This window comes from Hyperolius riggenbachi, chromosome 9 (genome assembly GCF_040937935.1).
Source record: "Hyperolius riggenbachi isolate aHypRig1 chromosome 9, aHypRig1.pri, whole genome shotgun sequence".
In the NCBI taxonomy this organism is placed as follows: Eukaryota; Metazoa; Chordata; class Amphibia; order Anura; family Hyperoliidae; genus Hyperolius; species Hyperolius riggenbachi.
The window spans coordinates 43,866,211-43,890,602 of NC_090654.1; the positions used below are offsets into that span (position 1 = coordinate 43,866,211).

General features: G+C 47.7%; 1 protein-coding gene across 3 annotated transcripts in view; it reads right to left on the reverse strand.

Moving 5' to 3' along the window:
* LOC137532276 (zona pellucida sperm-binding protein 2-like) overlaps positions 1 to 24,392 on the reverse strand; it is a 180,576-nt gene that overhangs the window by 137,343 nt on the left and 18,841 nt on the right. The gene's annotated exons all lie outside the window — the stretch shown is intronic.

The window sequence follows — 24,392 nt, forward strand, 5'->3', positions numbered from 1 at the left end:
GCTGCCTGAGGCAAACTTGTGAGGATGCACCCGATTTGTAAAGACCGCACAGCACCCGACAATTTGCACTGCACGTTGCCCCCAGTAAAGGTAGTCAAGTATAGGTGCCCCCAGTATAGGTAACCAAGTATAGGTATCCCCAGTATAGTCAGGTATAGGCACCCCCAGTATATAGATATAGGTGCCCCAAGTATAGGAAGCTAGGTATAAGTGCCCCAGTATGGGTAGCCAAGTATAGGAGCTCCCAGTATAAGTAGCCATGCATAGGTGCCCCCAGTATAGGAAGCCAGGTATAGGTGCCACTAGTATAGGTAGCCAAGTATAGATGCCCCCAGGATAGATAGCCAAGCATAGATGTCCCCAGTATAGATAGCCAGGTATGTGTACCCAGCATAGGTGCCCACAGTATACAGTAGGTAGCCTGGTAAAGGTACCCTCAGTATAGGTAGCCTGGTTTACGTGACCCCAGTATAGGTAGCCTGGCATAGGTGTCTCCAGTATAGGTAGTCTTGTAGAGGTGCCCCCAGTATAGGTAACTAGGTATAGAAGCCCCCAGTATAGGTAGCCTGGTGTAGGTGTCCGCAGTGTAGATGGCATGGTATAGGTGTTCACAGTATAGGTAGCATGGCATACGTGCCCCCAGTATAGGTAGCCAGGTATAGGTGCTCCCAGTATAGGAAGCCTGGGATAGGAGCCCCCAGTCTAGGTAGCATGGTGTAGGCATCCCCGGTATAGGTGGCATGGTATAGGTGTTCCCAGTATAGGTAGCATGGTATAGGCTCCCTCAGTATAGGTAGCCTGGTACATGTGCCCCCAGTATAGGTGGCTAGGAAGTATAAGTGAAATCCAGATATCGGTGGAACAATGTCAGAAGGGAAAATTGTGGGGGGTCATTTAGGCGCCGGGGTATTGTAATTACCATTAGGTGTTCGGCTATATTACAACCGAGCATCGAGGCGGTAATTTAGGTGTCAGGGCATCAGAATGGGGATTTCGGCACTCTGCTATAATAGCTGTGTTTTATCATAGGTAAGGAACATTAGTTAGGCATTTATAGGGGGGAAGTTAGTGTTAGCAAGAGGTGGGGGAAGGTTAATGTTAGGAGTAGATAGTAGGATGGTTAGTGTTGAGGCCCATACACACGTCGGATTTCCGCGAACGACGGGTCATTTGAACGTCCCGTCGTTCGCCCGCTAAATCGGGCGTGTGTACAGACTATCGTTCGTTTGAGCGATCCGCCCGGCGGATCGCTCAAACTCACTCTTATCAAACGAACGATAGTCTGTACACACGCCCGATTTAGTGGGCGAACGACGGAACGTTTAAACGACCCGTCGTTCGCGGAAATCGGACGTGTGTATGGGCCTTTAGGAGTAGTAGCCCTCATACAGATATAGATAAGTTAATTGGCTTCCCCTAAATTGGCCCTAGACTACTATACATACAGTACACGATATAGACAGACATATGAATAGATTAGATTGTGAGCCCCACTGAGGGACAGTTAAGTGACAAAACAATATACTTTACAGAGCTGCAGTAGATGTCGGTGCTATATAAATATACTAAATAATAATAATAGGAGTTTGCTGGACAGAGGTTGAGCGTCAATTATGGCCATGCTCTTTTTCAAAAGTTGCTTGGTCTCAAAATGCTCTCTTTTTCACATTTTCATATGTTGAGAGGAAAGACCAGATCACCCAGAAGGCAACAAAAGTAGTTGCCTGGGGCTCTTTTGGTAATCAGGAAATCCATGAGACCCATGACGAAAGTGCAGAATAATCATGCTGGAAAGATACTTAGCAGCCCGCTGGAGTATTATTATCATCAATTAGTATTTCTATAGCGCCAACAGCAGCGATGTACAGAATATATCATCTTGTCACTAACTGTACCTCAAAGGAGCTCACAATCTAATCTCTACCCTGTGTCATCATGTGTACATTATAGTCTTGGGCCAATATTATGAGGAAGCCAATTAACTTATCTGTATGTTTTTGGGGTGTGGGAGGAAACCAGAGTGCCCAGAAGAAACCAACACAGACATGGGGAGAACATACAAACTGTGCAGATAGTACACTGGATGAGAATTGAATCGGGGACCCAGAGCTGCAAGACGAGAGTGCTATCCACTATTCCACCATGCTGCCCAAGTGAGGGACACCGTGTTGCCAGGTGGTATCTGGGAGCCATGTAGCTGGCTAATAACTGTAGTGCAGTGTATAGACAAAACCCAAACTGCCTCTGCAGCTGTATAATGCTTTGCAGTCTTCTGTTGCTCACCTGAGTGAGATTTCCCAACATAACCAATCACACTTTCAATTGCAAACCTGGGAGGTGAGGGAAGAAGATTGTGCAAAGCCGCTGTTCTGCCTAAGGCCCTGTCTGTCCTTAATCCATCTTTGTTAAAAGATATGTAAATCCTAGAAAACCACTTAAAGGCAAACTATTGTCTTAGTTTTCGAACAGACTTCCATATAGGATTGCTGTGATTCTGCATAGCTAATTATGGTGCGTAGTGCTTATGCTGATCTGTTAGCAGTATCCTCGTAAATCAGAGAACTGTGCTTTTTAAGGGGTTATTAAGGCTCAACAAAGCCCAAAACTGAAGTGCTTCAATTCTAAAAGCGCACATGTTGCTGCTTAGCTTAAATGATAAAAATTATTTTTGGGAATGCATTCTAAAGTTTGAAAGTTTGTTTTATCGTTATACTAGCTTGTAGGAAGATGCAAGGCTTTTGCACTAGCTTGATTCTTGTGTAGAAAGTGAGGTCACATGTTGTCATATGTTCATCCGCGAATGACCTGCCCAACAGCTAAACCCAGTCAGGGCAGGAAGCAAGCTGCACTTGCTGTTCCAAACACATTTCTCTCATGGAAATGGAATTATGTCCACCCCTTTGCTTCTATACACTGCTTATACTAATATCGACCTGAGTAACATTAGCGTTTGCCTTGTTCATTTTTAGGCTTAGTTGACCTTCAGATATCTCAAACCTGGTCTTTGACATGATCCTTTTAAATCTGTGGGGCTGAGGAGGGTGTACTTATGTCACCTAGTGATGCTCAAATACCCCTTTTTAAAATTCGAGTTTGGTCGAATTCGAATAGTAAATTATTCGAGGTCAGTCGAATATTCGAGTCGAATAATTTTTACTGTTCGATTCGACCTCGGACTTCGAGCTCACTATTCGAGTCGGTATTCGAGCTCACTATTCGAGCTGACTATTCGAATTGGCCTTAAATAGCTTCCAACACTTGTTTTGAGGGTGAATGATGCAAGAAACATCTTTTTTTCCAAGTAACAACAGCAAGTGATTATGTGGGGATGTTCCTTTAAAAAAAAATGTGGAAAGAGAAGTTGTGTCCTTAATTTTGTTCAGTAGTGTTAGTGTATATACTTGTTCTTCTTCTTCTTTATCTTTCTTCTTCTTCTTCTAGATCTTCTTCTTCTATATCTTCTTCTTCTTCTTCTTCTTCTTCATCTTCTTCTTCTTCTTCTTCTTCATCATCTTCTTCTTCTTCTTCTTCATCATCTTCTTCTTCTTCTTCTTCATCATCTTCTTCTTCTTCTTCATCTTCTTCTTCTTCATCATCTTCTTCTTCTTCATCATCTTCTTCTTCATCTTCTTTATCTTCTTCTTCATCTTCATCTTCTTCTTCATCTTCTTCTTCTTCATCTTCTTCTTCTTCATCATCTTCTTCTTCTTCTTCATCTTCATCTTCTTCTTCTTCTTCTTCATCTTCTTCTTCTTCTTCTTCATCTTCTTCTTCTTCATCTTCTTCATCTTCTTCTTCTTCTTCTTCTTCTTCATCTTCTTCTTCTTCTTCTTCATCTTCTTCATCTTCTTCTTCTTTTTCATCTTCTTCTTCATCATCTTCTTCATCTTCTTCTTCTTCTTCTTCTTCATCTTCTTCATCTTCTTCTTCTTTTTCATCTTCTTCTTCATCATCTTCTTCATCTTCTTCTTCATCTTCTTCTTCTTCATCTTCTTCATCTTCTTCTTCTTTATCTTCTTCTTCTTTTTCATCTTCTTCTTCATCATCTTCACGTATTTCTCTTTTCAATTTTTTTTTTAAAGAAATGCAGCTATTTTTGAGCGTAACAAATAGCTGGTGGGCGCACGCATGTTGGAAGCGCCATTGTATGTGCTCCCTGGCAGTGGAAACACAAAGACAGCAGGAGGTAAATTCAGCAGCAGGAGGAGGAGGATGAGTGTGTGGCAGCAGGCAGTCAATGAGGCAGGCAGCTCGCCGTGACATAATAGCCCTGGTACCTAGCGGTGATACCAGGGCTGTAAATAAACACAACAGGAGGTCCCAGACAGCGGTCGTGCAGCCCACATTGTGTCCAATACACAACTGGGACAACACAGTTTTCAACCCGGGCACCTCAGAAAAATTAAACCTTTTTTTTTTTTTTTTTATGGTTTGTTTGGTTTTGGTTTTGCAACCAATATAGCTATTGTTTGACGTAATAGCTGGTGGCAGAGTGGCAGCAGAAGGTAATTCTGTGTACCCTGGCAGTGGGAAACACAGACAGACAGCAACAGCAGCAGGAGGAATGGAGGAGTAATGTGAGCAGCTATTGTTTGACGTAATAGCTGGTGGCAGAGTGGCAGCAGAAGGTAAATCATCTGTGTAGTGTACCCTGGCAGTGGGAAACACAGACAGACAGCAGCAGCAGCAGCAGGAGGAGGTGTGGAGGAGCAGTGTGAGTGTGGCAGCAGGTAGGCAGCGTGACATAATAGCCCTGGTACCTAGCGGTGATACCAGGGCTGTAAATAAACACAACAGGAGGTCCCAGACAGGGGTCGTGCAGCCCACATTGTGTCCAATACACAACTGGGACAACACAGTTTTCAACCCGGGCACCTCAGAAAAATTAAACCTTTTTTTTTTTTAATGGTTTGTTTGGTTTTGGTTTTGCAACCAATATAGCTATTGTTTGACGTAATAGCTGGTGGCAGAGTGGCAGCAGAAGGTAATTCTGTGTACCCTGGCAGTGGGAAACACAGACAGACAGCAACAGCAGCAGGAGGAATGGAGGAGGAATGTGAGCAGCTATTGTTTGACGTAATAGCTGGTGGCAGAGTGGCAGCAGAAGGTAAATCATCTGTGTAGTGTACCCTGGCAGTGGGAAACACAGACAGACAGCAGCAGCAGCAGCAGGAGGAGGTATGGAGGAGCAGTGTGAGTGTGGCAGCAGGTAGGCAGCGTGACATAATAGCCCTGGTACCTAGCGGTGATACCAGGGCTGTAAATAAACACAACAGGAGGTCCCAGACAGCGGTCGTGCAGCCCACATTGTGTCCAATACACAACTGGGACAACACAGTTTTCAACCCGGGCACCTCAGAAAAATTAAACCTTTTTTTTTTTTTTTAATGGTTTGTTTGGTTTTGGTTTTGCAACCAATATAGCTATTGTTTGACGTAATAGCTGGTGGCAGAGTGGCAGCAGAAGAAGGTAATTCTGTGTACCCTGGCAGTGGGAAACACAGACAGACAGCAGCAGCAGGAGGAGGAATGGAGGAGTAGGCGAGCAGCTATTGTTTGACGTAATAGCTGGTGGCAGAGTGGCAGCAGAAGGTAAATCATCTGTGTACCCTGGCAGTGGGAAACACAGACAGACAGCAGCAGCAGCAGCAGGAGGAGGTATGGAGGAGCAGTGTGAGTGTGGCAGCAGGTAGGCAGCGTGACATAATAGCCCTGGTACCTAGCGGTGATACCAGGGCTGTAAATAAACACAACAGGAGGTCCCAGACAGCGGTCGTGCAGCCCACATTGTGTCCAATACACAACTGGGACAACACAGTTTTCAACCCGGGCACCTCAGAAAAATTAAACCTTTTTTTTTTTTAATGGTTTGTTTGGTTTTGGTTTTGCAACCAATATAGCTATTGTTTGACGTAATAGCTGGTGGCAGAGTGGCAGCAGAAGAAGGTAATTCTGTGTACCCTGGCAGTGGGAAACACAGACAGACAGCAGCAGCAGGAGGAGGAATGGAGGAGTAGGCGAGCAGCTATTGTTTGACGTAATAGCTGGTGGCAGAGTGGCAGCAGAAGGTAAATCATCTGTGTACCCTGGCAGTGGGAAACACAGACAGACAGCAGCAGCAGCAGCAGGAGGAGGTATGGAGGAGCAGTGTGAGTGTGGCAGCAGGTAGGCAGCGTGACATAATAGCCCTGGTACCTAGCGGTGATACCAGGGCTGTAAATAAACACAACAGGAGGTCCCAGACAGCGGTCGTGCAGCCCACATTGTGTCCAATACACAACTGGGACAACACAGTTTTCAACCCGGGCACCTCAGAAAAATTAAACCTTTTTTTTTTTTTAATGGTTTTTTGGTTTTTGGTTTTACAACCAATATAGCTATTGTTTGACGTAATAGCTGGTGGCAGAGTGGCAGCAGAAGAAGGTAATTCTGTGTACCCTGGCAGTGGGAAACACAGACAGACAGCAGAAGGGCAGTACACAGCAGCCAACTGTAGGTGTAAAATGTGTGGCTGCAGGCGACGTAATAGTCAAAGTGAACCAGGCTGGCTTAGTGAGCAGGAGCCAGGAGGTGGTAAAGGGTGGTAAGGCACATTAACGATGGTTCCGGCAGCCAGTTCATGTCCCCCTCTCGCCGACAACAGGGGCCAGGAACTCGCCTTCCACCCACGCCTGGTTCATCTTGAGAAACGTCAGTCTGTCCACAGACTTGTGAGACAGACGTGAGCGTTTCTCGGTGACCACGCCACCAGCTGCACTGAAGCAGCGCTCGGACAGCACGCTGGAAGGGGGGCAGGACAGCACTTCCAGGGCGTACTGCGCCAGCTCGCTCCAGATCTCCATGCGCTTGACCCAATACTCCATGGGATCAACAGGGGCATCGCTGTCAAGCCCGCTGTACGACCCCATGTAGTCAGCCACCATGCGGGTCAGGCGCTGGCTGTGACCGGAGGAGGATGCTGCTGCATGCATCTCCTCTCTAGTCACTGCTGCCGGAGCCTCTACAGTCCTGTAGAGCTCGTGGCTGAGAGACAGCAGGTCTGTGGGGCGCTTGCTGCTGCTGGATGCAGGCACCTGCTGCTGCCTCTGTGCTGGCTGCTGGACAGTGGGGGTGGAAGGCTGGGGGAAGGCTTCCTCCAAGCGCTCAACAAGGGCCTGCTGCAAGCTCCTTATTTGTTGCGCTGGGTCTCCTCCTGCAGGCGGCAGGAACTGGCTCAACTTCCCCTTGAGGCGTGGGTCCAACATCATGCTGATCCAGATGTCCTCCCTCTGCTTCATCTGGATCACCCTGGGGTCCCTGCGCAGGCACGTCAGCATGTGCGCTGCCATTGGGAAGAGGCGGGCCACGTCTGCTGGCACATCGACGTCAGTGCTGTCCTCATCCTCCTCCTCTGCCGCCTCATCCTCTCTCCACCCCCGCACCAACTCAGCTGCGCTGTGCTGATCCCCCTCATCAGCAGCCAGGTCAGGGACCTCCACCAAGTCCTCCTCCTCCTCCCCCTCAGAGGTGGACTGCGCAGCTGGTTGCCGCTCCTGCTGGTCCAAGGCTGCCGCTCCCTGTTCCAGCAAAGCATCGAGGGCCCTGTTCAGCAGAGAAACCAGGGGCACCCACTCGCAGACCATAGCATGGTCCCTGCTCACCATGTTTGTGGCCTGCAGGAAGGGAGCCAGCACAAAGCACACCTGCTGCATGTGCCTCCAGTCATCATCGGGGACGATGGACGGGATGTTGCTGGTCTTGTCCCTTCTCTGAGCTGCGGAAACAGTGGCCAGGGCAAGGTACTGTTTGACAGCGTGCCTCTGTTCAACCAGACGCTCCAACATCGCCAGGGTGGAGTTCCAGCGAGTCGGAACGTCAAGGATCAGCCGATGGCGTGGCAGATCCAGCTCCTTTTGCACGTCTTCCAGGCTCGCACAGGCTGCAGCCGAGCGCCGGAAGTGACGCACAACATTCCTTGCCGTTTCCAGCAGTTCGCCCATCCCCTGGTAGGTGCGCAGGAACTTCTGCACCACCAGGTTCAGCACGTGGGCAAGACAGGGGATGTGGGTCAGGTTTCCCCTGTCTATTGCGGCAACCAGATTGGCCCCATTGTCGGCCACCACCTCTCCGACTCTGAGGCCTCTGGGGGTCAGCCAAATCCTCTCCTGCTCCTGGAGTTTGGCCAACACATGGATTGCCGTCAGCTTGGTCTTCCCAAGGCTGACCAAGTGCAGCAGCGCTTGGCAGTGGCGGGCCTTCACGCTGCTGCTGAGGCGGGGGGTTTGGCCAGGTGTGCCGGAGGATGGCAGAGGATCGGAGGAACCTGCTGCAGTTCCCCTGACCCTGCGGGGTGGCACCACCCACTGTGTTGCTGCTGCTGCTGTGCCCGCTGCTGCTCTCCCATCCTCACCCCCTTCCATCAAGCTGACCCAGTGGACAGTGAAGGACAGGTAGCGGCCTGTCCCGAAGCGGCTGCTCCAGGAGTCCATGGTGACGTGGACCCTTTCACCAACCGCGTGCTCCAGCCCTCGCTCCACATTGACCATCACAAAGCGGTGCAGTGCAGGAATGGCCTTGCGGGCAAAGAAGTGTCTGCTGGGGAGCTGCCAGTCTGGGGCTGCGCAAGCAAGCAGCGCACGAATGTCGCTCCCCTCCTGCACGAGCGTGTACGGCAGGAGTTGGGAGCACATGGCCCGTGCCAGCAAGCCGTTCAGCTGCCGCACGCGACGGCTGCTGGGAGGCAGAGCCCTAACCACCCCCTGGAAGGACTCGCTCAAAAGGCTCTGGCGTGGCCTTTTGCTGACACGGGAATCAGCAGACACAGCAGAGGAGGCCACTGAGGACTGGCTGCCAGAACAGGCCTCAGTGTCGGCGGCAGGAGTTGCAGAGGGGGGAGGAGCAGTGCGTTTCCGCACTCCTGCTGGTGCTGCTGGAGGAGCAGGAGGGCGGGTGGCTGCTGTTGCTGCTGCTGCTGCTGAAGGCTGTGCAGTGATGGGTGTGGTGCCACTGCCAGCACCAGATGCCTTCAGCCTCTGGAACTCCTCATGCTGGTGGAAATGTTTAGCCGCAAGGTGGTTGATGAGCGAGCTGGTGCAGAACTTTAAGGGGTCTGCACCTCTGCTCAACTTCCGCTGACAGTGGTTGCAAGTGGCGTACTTGCTGTACACAGTGGGCATGGTGAAATATCGCCAGATTGGTGACTTAAACATCCCCCTACGGCATGGAAGCGCTGCTGCCTGTCTCCCTGTGGTGGTTGGGGGGGGGGCTTGGGGGGCTTGGGTGCGGCTGGTGGTGGTACTGGCAGATGCTGCTGCTGCTGCTGCTGAGCCTGAGACACCAGCAGGCTGTGGGACCTGCCTACTGCTGCTGCCAATGCTTGCAATGATGCGCCTCCTTGCAAGGCCCACAAGAGCATCCTCCTCCTCCTCCTCAGAGCTGCTGAGGACGACATCCCCTGGAGGTGGTGGCACCCAGTCTCTGTCTGTCACCGGGTCATCATCATCCTCCCCCTCCTGAAACATGTCCTGCTGGGATGAGGACCCCCCAAACTCCTCTCCTGATGCATGGATGGGCTGCTTGACTGTCGCCACAGTCTTGCTGTCCAATCCCTCATCCCCCAAAGTGCCCATCAGCATCTCCTCCTCAAAATCGCCAACAACAGCAGACAATTGACTCATGATGCCTGGGGTCAAAAGACTGCTGAATGACAGGTCGCCAACTGACGGTGAACTGGCCTCCTCCCCAGGCCCTGCTGGGCGGCTGCTGCGAACAGGGGTGGTGGTGGTGGTGGTGGTGAGGGTGGAGGCCTCGGATGCAGAGCTGATGGCGGGCTGCTCATCCTCCGTCATGAGTTGCACCACAGTGTCTGCATCCTTTTCCTCAATGGGACGTTTCCGACCCGGCTGGAGGAAAATGGGAGCAGGTGCTACACGCTGCTGCTGCTGTGTCTCTGCAGCGTGAGTTGCAGATGCTCCTGCTGGGCGGCGCCCAAGGCGTCCACGGCCAGTGGCTATGGGAGGAATGTTAGCCACTGACGCTGCTGCTGCTGCTGCGGAACTGTGCATGGTGGCGCGCCCGCGGCCGCGGCTTGCCACAATGCTGCTCCCTCTCCTCCTGATTCCCTTGCTGCCCTTCCCCTTGCCCAAACCGCGCTGGCTGCCACTTCCAGACATCTTAAATGTTTTGGGCGTATAGACAAAAGTTTTGTAAAAGGGCGGCTGAAAAGTGGGGTACTTTAATGGAGTGGGTTGGTTGGTGAGGTGACTGAGTGAGTGTCCCCTAGTACAGTAAGTAAGTAGTAACAGTCAGGAAGTACAACTAGCAGTTACAATAATCAGTAGTAATCACAAGTAAATTTAGTGTGTGTACACTCAGACAGTGAGTGCACGCACGCAGGAGCTAGTAGCCTATAGACAGTGACTGAGTGTCCTAGACTCCTAGTACAGTAAGAGTAAGTAGTAACAGTAAGTAGAACTAACTAATTACAATAATCAATCAGCGATCAGAAGGAAATGGAGTGTGGGTGTGTGTACACTCAGACAGTGAGTGCACGCACGCAGGAGCTAGTAGCCTATGAACACAGTGACTGAGTGTCCTAGACTCCTAGTACAGTAAGAGTAAGTAGTAACAGTAAGTAGAACTAACTAATTACAATAATCAATCAGCGATCAGAAGGAAATGGAGTGTGGGTGTGTGTACACTCAGACAGTGAGTGCACGCACGCAGGAGCTAGAAGCCTATGAACACAGTGACTGAGTGTCCTAGACTCCTAGTACAGTAAGAGTAAGTAGTAACAGTAAGTAGAACTAACTAATTACAATAATCAATCAGCGATCAGAAGGAAATAGAGTGTGGGTGGTGTGTGTACACTCAGACAGTGAGTGACCGCACGCAGGAGCTAGTAGCCTATGGACAGTGACTGAGTGTCCTAGACTCCTAGTACAGTAAGAGTAAGTAGTAACAGTAAGTAGAACTAACTAATTACAATAATCAATCAGCGATCAGAAGGAAATAGAGTGTGGGTGGTGTGTGTACACTCAGACAGTGAGTGACCGCACGCAGGAGCTAGTAGCCTATGGACAGTGACTGAGTGTCCTAGACTCCTAGTACAGTAAAAGTAAGTAGTAACAGTAAGTACAACTAACTAATTACGATAATCAATCAGCGATCAGAAGGAAATGGAGTGTGGGTGTGTGTACACTCAGACAGTGAGTGCACGCACGCAGGAGCTAGTAGCCTATGAACACAGTGACTGAGTGTCCTAGACTCCTAGTACAGTAAGAGTAAGTAGTAACAGTAAGTAGAACTAACTAATTACGATAATCTATCAGCGATCAGAAGGAAATAGAGTGTGTGTTGTGTGTGTACACTCAGACAGTGAGTGCAGTGCGCACACGCAGGAGCTAGTAGCCTATATGAACAGTGACAGTGAGTGTCCCTACGGGTACAGTAAGAGTAAGTAGTAAGTAAGTACAACTAACTAACAATAATCTATCAGTAATCAGAAGGAAATAGAGTGTGTGTACACACAGACAGTGAGTGAGTGCACACACGCAGGAGCTAGCTAGTAGCCTATAAACAGTGACAGTCAGTGAGTGTCCTACTCCTAGTACAGTATAACTACAATACTATTAGTAAAGGACAGCAGAAATACTGGTATAGATGAGAGAAATAAACAGAGGACAGCTGCCCACAGAGGCAAGGCCCCCCTGAGGCCTAAACCTGTAAGCTTGCAGCAGCTGCCTGTCTCTAATGTAACACACAAGCTACTAACTAAAATACAATGTCTATCTAACTAACAACAATATAGGTGTATATGGCAGGTGTAGGTGAGCAAAAACGCTAGGTAAATGATCACAATAGAGCACTTGCTAAGCCAAAGCACAAAGGAGCAACTCTCTCTCTGTACAAGTCTCAGGCAAGCATGGAGAAACGGAACATGGCGGCCGCTATTTATAGGGTAGGGGCTGGCCAGGGTCCCCCTCTGTGATTGGCTGCCATCAGAGGGCCTGGGAGCCCTCTGATTGGCTCTAAGGACATCAATCTGGGCTATGACGCTATTCGAGCTCGGTACCGAGCTCGAATAGCGCCGGGTTGCTCGAATAGCTCGAATAGTGAATGGGCTATTCGAGTGTACTCGGATAGCCCATTCGAATAGCTCCAGCTATTCGGAGCTCGAATACCGAGCTCGAATAGCTGAAAAAGAGCTCGAATATTCGAGCTACTCGAATATTCGAGCTCTGCTGAGCACCACTGATGTCACCATCTCAACCCCCCCCCCCTTCCAACATTCTCCGCTCGGTATCCCGGATCCTTCTGGAACTGGCCGGTTGCTCTCCTTGGATGTTCCTCTCTATTTGCATAGTACTGCAAACAATACGGGATTCTTCTGTATATTATATTTGTTTTAGGTGTTTATTGACCTGAGGAAGCGGGCAGAGACCTGTGAAACGCGTTGTCTACATTTATACCTATCTGTTAGAAATAAAGAACATTTTATACTTAATATGATTCTGTGATAGAGGTAAGCTGCCTCTTTTGCTTTTTATATATATAAGATAAACCTATGCCGGTATACCCGTGCTAGGGCGCCTCCCTAACACCACATCCAAATACTATGGGAAGGTCACTTAGACCCCATAACTGGGGTAAAGGAAACACATTAAACTATGTAGGGTAGGGGCGTATCAATAGCCATAGCAGCAATATCAGATGCTATGGGGCCCTGGGGCAAGGGGGGCCCAGTGGTAATTGATGTATTCACTACTAACTTTCTTGTTTTCATTTACCCTCTGGCTTTGTCTCAGTGCCCATGGACTATAGCAGTGTAGATTACATGAGAATGTAAATTGCCCAATCAACTCATATCCATAGGGTAGGGGCAGGTGGCATTGCTCAAGACTGCCTCCATCTGAGGGCCCCCATGAAAGTTATTCTATTGGGCCCCATAATCTCTAGCTATGCCACTGGTACCGTAAATTGTGCCTTTATGTTGTGTTACTGGTATGAGAGCCTCATATTAGCGTAAGATTCTAGCCATTTACACACAATGCCTAAGAAAATGGGCCAGACCCAGGAAACATGTTAATGTGTCAACAAACATATTATTAGTAACATGACTGATTCAGACCCATGTGCAGGCCCGGATTTACCTCACAGGAGCCTATAGGCACAGATGTCGTGGCACCTAGACTTTACCCTCTCTGAACCTACAAACCACTGCCAAACCGCACTGCAAGTGTATTGGCTGGTCCAGCTGTCACCTCTCCCTTTCTTCCCTTGCCCGTCATAGGTTGCTACAGGTGCCCGTTAGTATTAGGTAGCCAGAAGTACCCTCAGTATTAAGTGGTTAGAGGTGCCCCCAAATGGCAAGGTAGCAAGAAGTGCACCTGATTCAAGGGAGATCTTGTCAGTAGAATGCCGAGAGCCAGGTGAGTAGCCTCTCATTTACACTCTCATTAGGACTCTGCATAGGGAAGGAGGTGCTCTGGGAGGGGAGTGGCCCGCCTTTTCATCATCAGGCGCCTATAGGCACGTGCCTACAGTGCCTTATGGTAAATACGGCCCTGCCCATGTTTGAAGTAAGTTGTGATGAACTCTATTATTGTTACTATTAGTAGTACAGTAGAATCTCATTTTAGTAAACTCTGATATAGTAGGTCTCTGGATATAGTAAACTCAGTCCTCAGCAAATAAGTCTGTATAAATATACAATGTATGTCAAATTATGATAGAGTGAATGACTTGGCCAGGTCCATTGAAGTTTACTATGTAGGGATTCTACTGTATTATCAATTGTCTTATCAATGGGTGCCTCCATTAAAATAAAATAAAAAAACTCTCTCAATTACTGGATTTTTAGCTGCATAACAAAATGAACATTTGGGCACTTGCTTAGTAAGATGGCAGATTTGTGCTTCTGTGCTGGTCTGGAATGCTTATACCGGATAGGAATTTGCCCAGCAAGTAACAGTCATCTGCTTTTATCTGACACACAAGATATTCTTTCTGTGTGATGTAAACTGCATCTGTCAGGTTAACCTATACTCTTCCTGCACTGCTTGTCATGTGACTGCAGAATGCCGGGAACTGTTTGTTCAGCAGCATTAACATGAAGCCCCCATCCTCAATCCCTACAGCTCATACGTGAGGAGTGTGATGCTAGGCTACCACAACAAAGGGAATGAAAACCTTGTTAAAAAAGATATGATAAAATGCAGAAACAAAGGAGGGGATTACGTGGAAAAATAATTTTAAAATACAGCAGCCCCTATTTAATTTACTATTTCTCTTTTTAAGTTATCTGATATTTTCATTTTTTACCCCTTATCAATAAAATGCCTTTTAAGCTGCAAGCAAAAAATACTCAGAACAAGTTTACAGTACTTTTTTTTACTACTTATTGGTACTTTTCTAAATTGCAGAATGCTGAAACGTTATTTTTCAAAATGAAGATGAAAAGTTATCTTCTAGGAGACAATTCAGGAGAAAAAGTGAACTGCGTATGGTTTTGTGTGTCTAAAATAAAATGAATAAAGCATCTTCAGCATTTATTATTTTTTTCCAGGTTACATTTTAAAGTGAACCGAGCAGCATTTTTAGCACCCAGGGCATCCCAATAGCACATTAAAAATGTATGCTAACAATGTGGTTCATTACAAAAAAAAAAGCCATCATTACTAAAAAAAAACAAAAACATTGTACCTATTTTTTTTACATTTAACCTCTTGATGACCAGCTAACGCCGATTGGCGTAAACTGGTTGTCTGTGGGTTTCCATTTAAACAGCCGTTCCAGGTCAGTTCACGGAGGGTGTCTCTGTGAACTGCCTGCGAGCCTCCGATCGCGGCTCGCAGGCGAAATGTAAACACGCGGGGAAGAAATCCCTGGTGTTTACACTGCACGGCGCCGCAGCTGCAGCAGCGCCGTAAAGGAGATCGGCGATCCCCAGCCTCTAATCCCCGGCCTGGGATCGCCGCCGTCTGATAGGCTGAAGCCTATAAGAGGCGGTACAGGACGTATCGCCGTCCTGTACCGCCTACAGAGCCAGGGAGAGGGAGGGGGGAATAGCGCTGCGGAGGGGGGCTTTGAGGAGCTCCCCCCCCCCCGCAAGGCACAGCAGAGCGGCGGCGATCAGACCCCCCCAGCAGGACATCCCCCTAGTGGGGAAAAAAGGGGGGAAGTCTGATCGCTCTGCCTGCAATACGATCTGTGCTGGGGTCTGAAGAGCCCACCCAGCACAGATCAATAGGAAACCACTTGGTCGGCAAGTGGTTAAATGTTTGTTAGAGACTTTTATTACCCTACTTCCGAGGCCTGCCATCCTCAGAAAGAGCAGGCTGATAAGGACTGCTGTAATTAGCAGTAGCAATGAGCAAACAAAATCTTTCATCAGCAAGGGGTGTGGGAAGATGGGACACTGTACTTCAACTGGGGTTGGTGGAAGGGGCGCCGTGTCCTTACAATGTATTGCTTCAGATGACAAAAATCTAGAACTGGCTCTGGTCACCGCGGTTCCTGTGAGCCGGTCAGGAGCCGCTTTCATTGGCTCCTGACCATGTCTAACAATGTAAGCCAATGGGAGTTGCTTATGTTGATAGACAAGGTCAGGAGCTAATGAAATTGGATCCTGACCGGCCCACTGGGCTCTGCCATTATAGAGACAGCAGAGCAAGTGAGCTGCGGCAGGGAGAAAGTGGCGAGATCATTGGGAGCAACGAGAACGGCGAGAACATGCAGCGTCTGTGTATTGAAATCTACGCCCTGCCAGCCAGATCAGCATCAAAACAGGGCATAGATTTTAATTAGCGTTGTCCTTAAGCCCAATCTCCACGATACGATTCTACTTACGATTCGATTACGATTCTATTTACGATTCGATTAAATCCGACATGTCCGATCCTGATTCGATTCAATTCAATCCGATTTGCCATTGCAAAAGAATGGCAAATCGAATTGAATCGAATCGAATCAGGATCGGACATGTTGGATTTAATCGAATCGTAAATAGAATCGTATCGTGTAGATTGGGCTTTAAATGGTTAATAGATGAATTGAAAATGGCTGCTACTTTCCAGACGGTCCTCACAGTTAATATCTGTGTCCGGATTCAGAGGCATCAAGCAGGGAGCTCGCTCACAGATAGTTGTGTAGCGATACGTCTCAGTAGATTTCTACATAATAAAATGTACATACCATAACTCTCTACACAGCCTGAAATAAATCAATACCGTGTTTTGCTAAAGAACCTGCAGCTGAAGGACTCGGACATGAAAGTACAAAGAGGGAGAAGCTGGTATGCATTCCTAGCATGTGCAGCGCTCCCAGTGCCTGATGTACACAAAGGTTTATCAAGCAGTATGCATGCAATGTATACATCTATAGCCTGAAAAGAAATGACACACATATTTGTTACATAACTTTGCATTGCAGCTACTGACATACGGTTATGAAAGCTTAACGCTTTTGGTGTGCATATGTCAGATCCTTTGTAGTGACCCCCTAATGCAGTGGTCCTCAAACTAAGGCCAAATGTGGCCCCCTGAGGCTTTTTTACTGGCCCCCACACACAAAATGTATTATAGATGTGGTCAGCTACATATTTAAATATTGGTGCATATAGATTGAAGCCAGAAAGCAATAATTCGCTAGTTTCCAATCAAAATCCACATCAGGTGACACTGCTGTCCACTGCACGTTGTCACCTGGGTATGCTTCACTGTCTGGTGCACAAAGATTTCTACATCATTTTATGTATACTCCAGCCCTCCAGCAGTCTGAAGTATGTTGACCCGGCCCTCCACCCAAAACGCTTGGGGACCCCTGCCCTAATGCTTGTGGTGAGACCACCAGAATTTGGGGAAGCCTTGCTGTCTGCTTGGCAGGACTCATTACTGACATTGCAGAAAGGGCTGCAGCCATGTAGACCACACTTCGTATTAAAAACAAGAAGATTATTATCGGGCTCTAGATCTACGGCCGCCGCCGGCAGTGCGCATGCGCGCGCACGCTGCGCACGCAACCGCCGCGTGCCTAGCGCGCGCCAGATGCAGGCGCTCGCCCGCACCCGCCCACCTCGCTCGCTCGTCCAGCTCCCTGGTCCCAGCTGTCCGTTACTGTGCACATGCGCAGTAACAAAAATCCTGGGACACAGGGACAAAACTGCTGGACGCAGCGACACTTAGCTTTTATTAGGTACAATTATTCATGTATGTTCTGCAGCACATTACAGAGTACATAGTCATGCCACTGACTGTCCTCAGAGGAGCTCACAATCTAATCCCTACCATAGTCATAGTCTAGTGTCCTACCCGATTATTATCATCATGTATTTATTTAGCATTGACATCTTCTGCAGCACTTTACAGAGTACATAGTCATGTCACTGACTGTCCTCAGAGGAGCTCACAATCTAATCCTACTATAGCCATAGTCTAATGTCTGTCCATATTATTATTATGTATTTATATAGCACTGACATCTTCTGCAGCACTTTACAGAGTACATTGTCATGTCACTGACTGTCCTCAGAGGAGCTGACAATCTAATCCTTACGATAGTCATAGACGGCCTTTGATATGAGCGACTGGAGCGGTAGCTCAGGGCGCCAGCTTCCAAGGGGGCGCCTATAGCTGGTTGCCTATACTGAGGGCACCTACACCTGATTTCCTATACTGGGGGCACCTATAGCTGGCTACCTTATCTGAGGGTACCTATAGCTAGCTACCTTTACTGAGGGCACCAACACCTGGCTACCTATACTGGAGGTACCTACACCTGGCTACCTATGGAGGGATGGAGACCTTCAACGGACTTCCTATACTGGAGGCACCTACGCCTGGCTACCTATGGAGGGATGGAGACCTTCAACTGACTTCCTATACTGGGGGCACCTATGCTTGGCAACCTATATTTAGAGTGGGGCTGAACCTCCGATTTTAAATTCGCGAACTTCCGCGTAAGGTTCGGTTCGCGGAAAAGTTCGCGAACCGCAATAGACTTCAATGGGGATGCGAACTTTAAAAAAAAAAATTATGCTGGCCACAAAAGTGATGGAAAAGATGTTTCAAGGGGTCTAACACCTGGACCCCCGGGTGGAGGAGTGGGATACATGCCAAAAGTCCCCGGGAAAAATCTGGATTTGACGCAAAGCAGCGTTTTAAGGGCAGAAATCACATTGAATGCTAAATGACAGGCCTAAAGTGCTTTAAAACATCTTGCATGTGTATACATCAATCAGGTAGTGTAATTAAGGTACTGCTTCACACTGAACAGAACAGGTATGCAGTGGCGGGTTCACTGAACAGAACAGGTATGCAGTGGCGGGTTCACTGAACAGAACAGGTATGCAGTGGCGGGTTCACTGAACAGAACAGGTATGCAGTGGTGGGTTCACAGAACAGGTATGCAGTGGCAGGTTCACTGAACAGGTATGCAGGTATCCAGTGGGCTCACTGAACAGAACAGGTATGGTGGGCTCACTGAACACAACAGGTATGCAGCCAGGAACAAGCTAAGCCTAACTAATCTTTCCCTATGAGAGACAGTCTGCAGCAGCTCGCCCTACTCTCACTAACTGAGCTTAATGGCCGCCGCTGCCTGCCTTTTATTAGGGGGGGAGTGGCTCCAGGGGCTAGTGTAGCCTAATTGGCTACACTGGGCCTGCTGACTGTGATGTAGAGGGTCAAAGTTGACCCTCATGGTGCATTATGGGGCGAACCGAACTTCCGCAAAACTTCGCCTGCGGGACGCGAACGCGAACCACTGAAGTTCGCATGGAACCGTTCGCAGGCGAACCGTTCGGCCCAACTCTACCTATATTGAGGGCACCTACACATGAGATCCTATACTGGGGGCACCTATACCTGTCTACCTACCTATACGGAGTCTGAGAGCATTCTTTTTTGGAGGGCCGCACTGCGGCTATAATGCGTGGTGCAAATTGTCAGTGCTGTGCTATCATTCTAAATGGGGGGGAGGCGGCTAACTGTCCCACTGATTGTTTTTATTAATATTCCTGAAAGGTTTTAGCCTTCATTTTTAAGTGTATTCAGGATAATGCACTCTTTCCATCCATTTGTGGTTATTAATAGTACTTTTTCTATTATACATACGTGATGTATCACGGAGATCTGAGAATCTGACATGATGTGTCACAACGTCAAAAAGGTTGGGAACCACTGTTCTAGGAGATATCTCAGGAGAAAAGGGGAATTGCATATGGGCCTGTGTGCGTGTATATACGTGCGTGCACGCGTGCGTGTGTGTATATGCACGTAGGAAGAGGATGAAGGGGGGGGGGGGCACAAAAATCTGGTTTCGCTCAGGGTGCTGTGAAGCCTAAGGCCGGCCCTGACCATAGTCATAGTCTAGTGTCCTACCCGATTATTATCATCATGTATTTATTTAGGATTGTGGGAGAGCTGGCAGGCACACGGGTAAACGCTGCAGGTGGCAGGCAAAAACAACACCCAATAAACTATGTGCTCACGACATTAAGATACTAGATCACTAGATCAGCACTTACCTCGGAAGAAGCTTGGCGTAAGCCTATGCGAAACGGTGGTTAGGCCGTGCACCTTACTGGCGCCCACACCCGCTACCTCCCACCAACACCCAGGTACAGCTTTGGACACTTCTAGAAATCTCTAGCACTTATTGATGTTATATCAAGAGGATTTGTTTGTGTCACTTTGCCAATCATTAAACTATAGTGCCAGACTTTCCTGCTCTCCTGGCTTTTGCAAATGTATTTATTTAGCATTGACATCTTCTGCAGCACTTTACAGAGTACATAGTCATGTCACTGACTGTCCTCAGGGGAGCTCACAATCTAATCCCTATCATAGTCTAATGTCCTGCCATATCATTATCAAAGCCGTCCCACCCATGACACCAAGTGACACTTTTGCGTAAGGCAGCACGTGTGCTGGAGTGGCATCCCGTCCGCCTCCCTCCCTGCGGCCACCGATCGTCTTACCTTCTCGGTGGCTGCTTCCTCTATAACAGTCCCCGGCCCCTTTCATGTGATGGCGCCATCCACCACTAAACAGACCTCAGATCAGAGTGACCCGCTGACACCGCAGTGACAGGAGAGCGGCTCGCCTATCAGCGCATATACAGGAAGTAAGTACTTACTTCCTGTATATGCACTGCTACAGGAGACGCTTTCCTGTCACCGCGGTGTCAGCGGGTCGCACTGATCTGAGGTCTTGTCTATAGCGACTTGCAAGGGGCCAGGGACTGTTATAGAGGAAGCAGCCCCAGAGAAGATAAGACGATCAATGGCCATGGGGAGGGAGGCGGGACTACCTACCTGGCTACCTGTACTAGGGCAACTAAACTGGCTACCTACACTGGGCCAGGGGGCAACTGTACTGGCTACCTATACTGGGCCTGGGGGCATCTATACTGGCTACCTGTCCTGGGCCTGGGGGCAACTATACTGGCTAGTGGCTACCTATACTGGGCAAGGGGCAACTATACTGGCTACCTGTACTGGGGCAACTAAACTTGCTACCTATACTGGGCTTTGGGGGCAACTATACTGGCTACCTGTACTGGGGCAACTAAACTGGCTACGTATACTGATATCTTCTACAGTGCTTTAGAATGTGCATAGTCATGTGACTAAATGTCCTCAAGGAACTCAAAATCTAATCCCTACTATAGTCATTGTCTAATTTCCCTACCATATTATAAAATCATAATAATATTAATAATATGGTAGGACATTAGACTATGATTATGGTAGGATTAGATTGTGAGCTCCTCTGAGGACAGTCAGTGACATGACTGTGTACTCTGTAAAGTGCTGCAGAAGATGTGTTGCTCAATAACAATGTCTAATACAGACAATGGCCTCAATTCACTGAGATCATGCTGGAGATAATAAGGCAAGAGAAAACTTACCTCCACATAAGAGAGTTATCTTATCTCTTTATTCCTTAAAGCGAACCTTAAGTCAAGTAAAAAAAAATGAGATTTACTCACCTGGGGCTTCCCTCAGCCCCCAGCAGCCGATCGGTGCCCTCGCAGCTCCGCTCCGATGTCCCAGGACCCGCTGGCGACGACTTCCGGTTTCGCCGTCACCGGCCGACAGGCATGGGAACGCGAGTGATTGTTCGCGTTCCCAGCCTGTATATCGCCCCCTATGCTGCTATTGCGACCTCCTGGCCGCAATAGCAGCATTGGGGGCGATATACAGGCTGGGAACGCGAACAATCACTCGCGTTCCCATGCCTGTCGGCCGGTGACGGCGAAACCGGAAGTCGTCGCCGGCGGGTTCTGGGACATCGGAGCGGAGCTGCGAGGGCACCGATCGGCTGCTGGGGGCTGAGGGAAGCCCCAGGTGAGTAAATCTCATTTTTTTTACTTGACTTAAGGTTCGCTTTAAGTTACCTCCTCTGTAGTTAATTTACCTCCTCTGTAGTTATTTTACCTCCTCTGTAGTTATTTTACCTCCTCTGTAGTTAATTTACCTCCTCTGTAGTTATTTTCACACGCAGTTAATAAAGCCTGTCTTTAACTCTGGAGTTATTTTAACTATTGAAGAGTTAACTTAAAGACAGAAGAGTTAACTTTAGGTTTGCCTGAGGTAAAATGTTTCCTGAATACTACATGCCTTATCACCATGGTAACAACTCTAGAAGAGTTATTAAAGACAGGAGATAAGCTTTGTGAATTGAGGCCAATGTTTAGCAGAACACACAGCAATTAAAATAAACACTTGTGGAGAGAATCCTTCCCTTACAAGCTCATAATCTATTGGTATTTACTGCTGTGCTGCGACCCAGTTATGGATACTTCCTGTCTCTGAGACCTACATTCACTCTTGTTTAATATAAATCTGGTTGGTCCTGAGGACAATAAATAAAAGGGCAGAAAAAAATTATCTGCGTCGCCAAAGAAATCTGAAACAGCAATAAAAGCTTGACAGGGATTTTAAAGGAAGCCTGAATTGAGAGTGATATGGAGGCTGCCATATTTATTTCCTTTTAAGTAATACCAGTGGATGAAAAAACACCTGATCTGCTGCATGCTTGTCCAGGGCTCATTCACACTGAAGGCATTTTCTAAATTCTTTTGTCCCGCGTGCGCTTTTCAAAAACGCCTTCCGAACACTTGTGCAATGAATGTCTATAAGAAGGTTCATATCAGCGCGGGTCGTGCGCTGGGTGGACAGCAAAGCGGTGCGCGGACCATTTTCGGGGCGATTCTGCCTCAATGGAAGGTATAGGAAAAACGCAAAACGCTCACAAAACCGTTTTGTGCAGCGATTGCGTTCGTGTTGTGAAGAATAAATACATTGTATTTACTATTTTCCGGGTCAAAGAGTTCACTCAAGGAGTGAATGAAAAAAACGCTCGGGAAAAGCGAGTAGAAATGCGCTTTGCACAAAACCGAATCGCCCACCCGAGCGCCAGGAGGAGGGGAAAAAAACCTCCTCCAAAAACGGCCAACGTGAACGGCCACACGAGCGGAACGCAATGTGAACAAGGCCTACGGGTCTTTGGCTAAAAGTATTAGAGGCGGAGTATCAGCAGGGCTGCCAGGCAACTGGTATTGTTTAAAAGCAAATAAATATGTCAGCCTCCATATGCCCCTCACTACAGATTCCCTTTAAATCTTCCATGTCCTAATTGCTTATGAGTTGCCATCTCTGTTGGAAAGATTTTTGCACATAATGGTGGCCATACATGGTGCAATTTTTTTCATCCAATTTCACCATTTCTATGTAATATAAGGGAACTTCCTAAATAATCCTTTCCGTATATTCACCTAATTTACCGGTATACTACATAGAAATGGTAAGATTGGGTGAAAAAAAATTGTACCCTGTATGGGCACCATTAGGTGCCTATACATCTAGCGATATATGAGCAGATCGACAATGAGACAGATTTCTCTTTGACTGAAATTGAGTTAATTTTATCGATATTCCACTGGTGGCAATCTCCTGCACCCTTTTTTCCACCCGCCTTTATTACATGATTGCGCCCATTGCGTATGTCGGTCATTGCAGTATTGCACGCCGCTACCACCGCACACCTTATCAACCTCGTCGGACCGAGATTTTCCAGCAGGCTCGATCGATATTCGACTTTTTTAACTGATTTCAGCCCAGAGCTATCCATCGCTCATGCTTGTTGTGTCACCAGTTTTCATTCGATTCGATAAAATGATTGAATCGGATGGTCGATCAGACCGCATAATTGCCTGACGCATGCGCACCTTTTTAGGTTAGGATCAGGAAGTGAAGTTAGAGAAATTCCCATTAAAGGAACGCAGACAGCATTAATACTAATAATAAAACTATTCTTTTTCACTCTTTCCAAACTTTTTTTTTTTTTAATATTCAGTAGTGGTGCATTGTGGGTAACCACAAGTGTTCACTTATAGCTGAATTATTGCAAGTTTCCCTTTAAGAAGGTAAATTTCACCAAGCTTTGCTTATTAGTAGGAGGGCTTTTCGGTCTCTTTTATCCCCCTATACATTCCTAGTGGTTTGGGCAGTGGCATACCTAAGGAGCTGTGGGCCCGATGCAAGTTTTACATTGGGGCCCCCCAAGCACTCTTTACATAACAATTGATACGGCGCACCCAAACCTGCCAATGGCAACTACAGTGTCAGAGGTGCAAGATGGGGATGGGGAACAATTTGTTAATGATTGCCACTATTCAAAGTATCTCTAGAAGTGATTATTATGAGCACAGGACCAATAGAGAGGCAATATTGCAGTTGAGGCAGGGCCCCTCTGGTCCAAGGGCCCCGATGCGGTTGCTACCTCTGCACCCCCTATAGCTACGCCTCTAGGTTTGGGTCACCCCGAGCTGCTTGGTTACTCTGTTGTACTGGTCCAAGCCCCTATCCCATACAGCCATATCAATCCCTGCCATGTACTGATGAGGACCCAAAGTCTGAAACAGGCTGTTTACATGTCTGGTTGGTGTGGCTGTGCAATATTAAAAGCTATAGACTTGCTATACATCAGCAGTACTGGATGCTTGTCTGGCTTACAGGGGCGAAAAGAGATAATTTGCAAATTCAGTAGTGGTGCATTGTGGGTAACCACAAATGTTCACTTATAGCTGAATTATTGCAAGTTTCCTTCTGTTTTAAGAAGACAAATTTCACCAAGCATTGCTTATTAGTAGGAGGGCTTTTCAGTCTCTTTTATCCCCCTTTACATTCCTAGTGGTTTGGGTCACTCTGCTTTTTTTTTTTATTATTTACTTATTTTTGAAGTTGGGCTTTGATGGGCATACATAAAAAAAGAAAAAACTGCAAAGCTAAGGATAACCTGTCACAAGAGTAATGAGTTAAGGACAGAACAATGTATCCCCCTGGGCTATATGACAATATCCCCACCAGCGGCTCAGGTAAGGGATGTGTCAGGAGGATTCTTCCAGTCA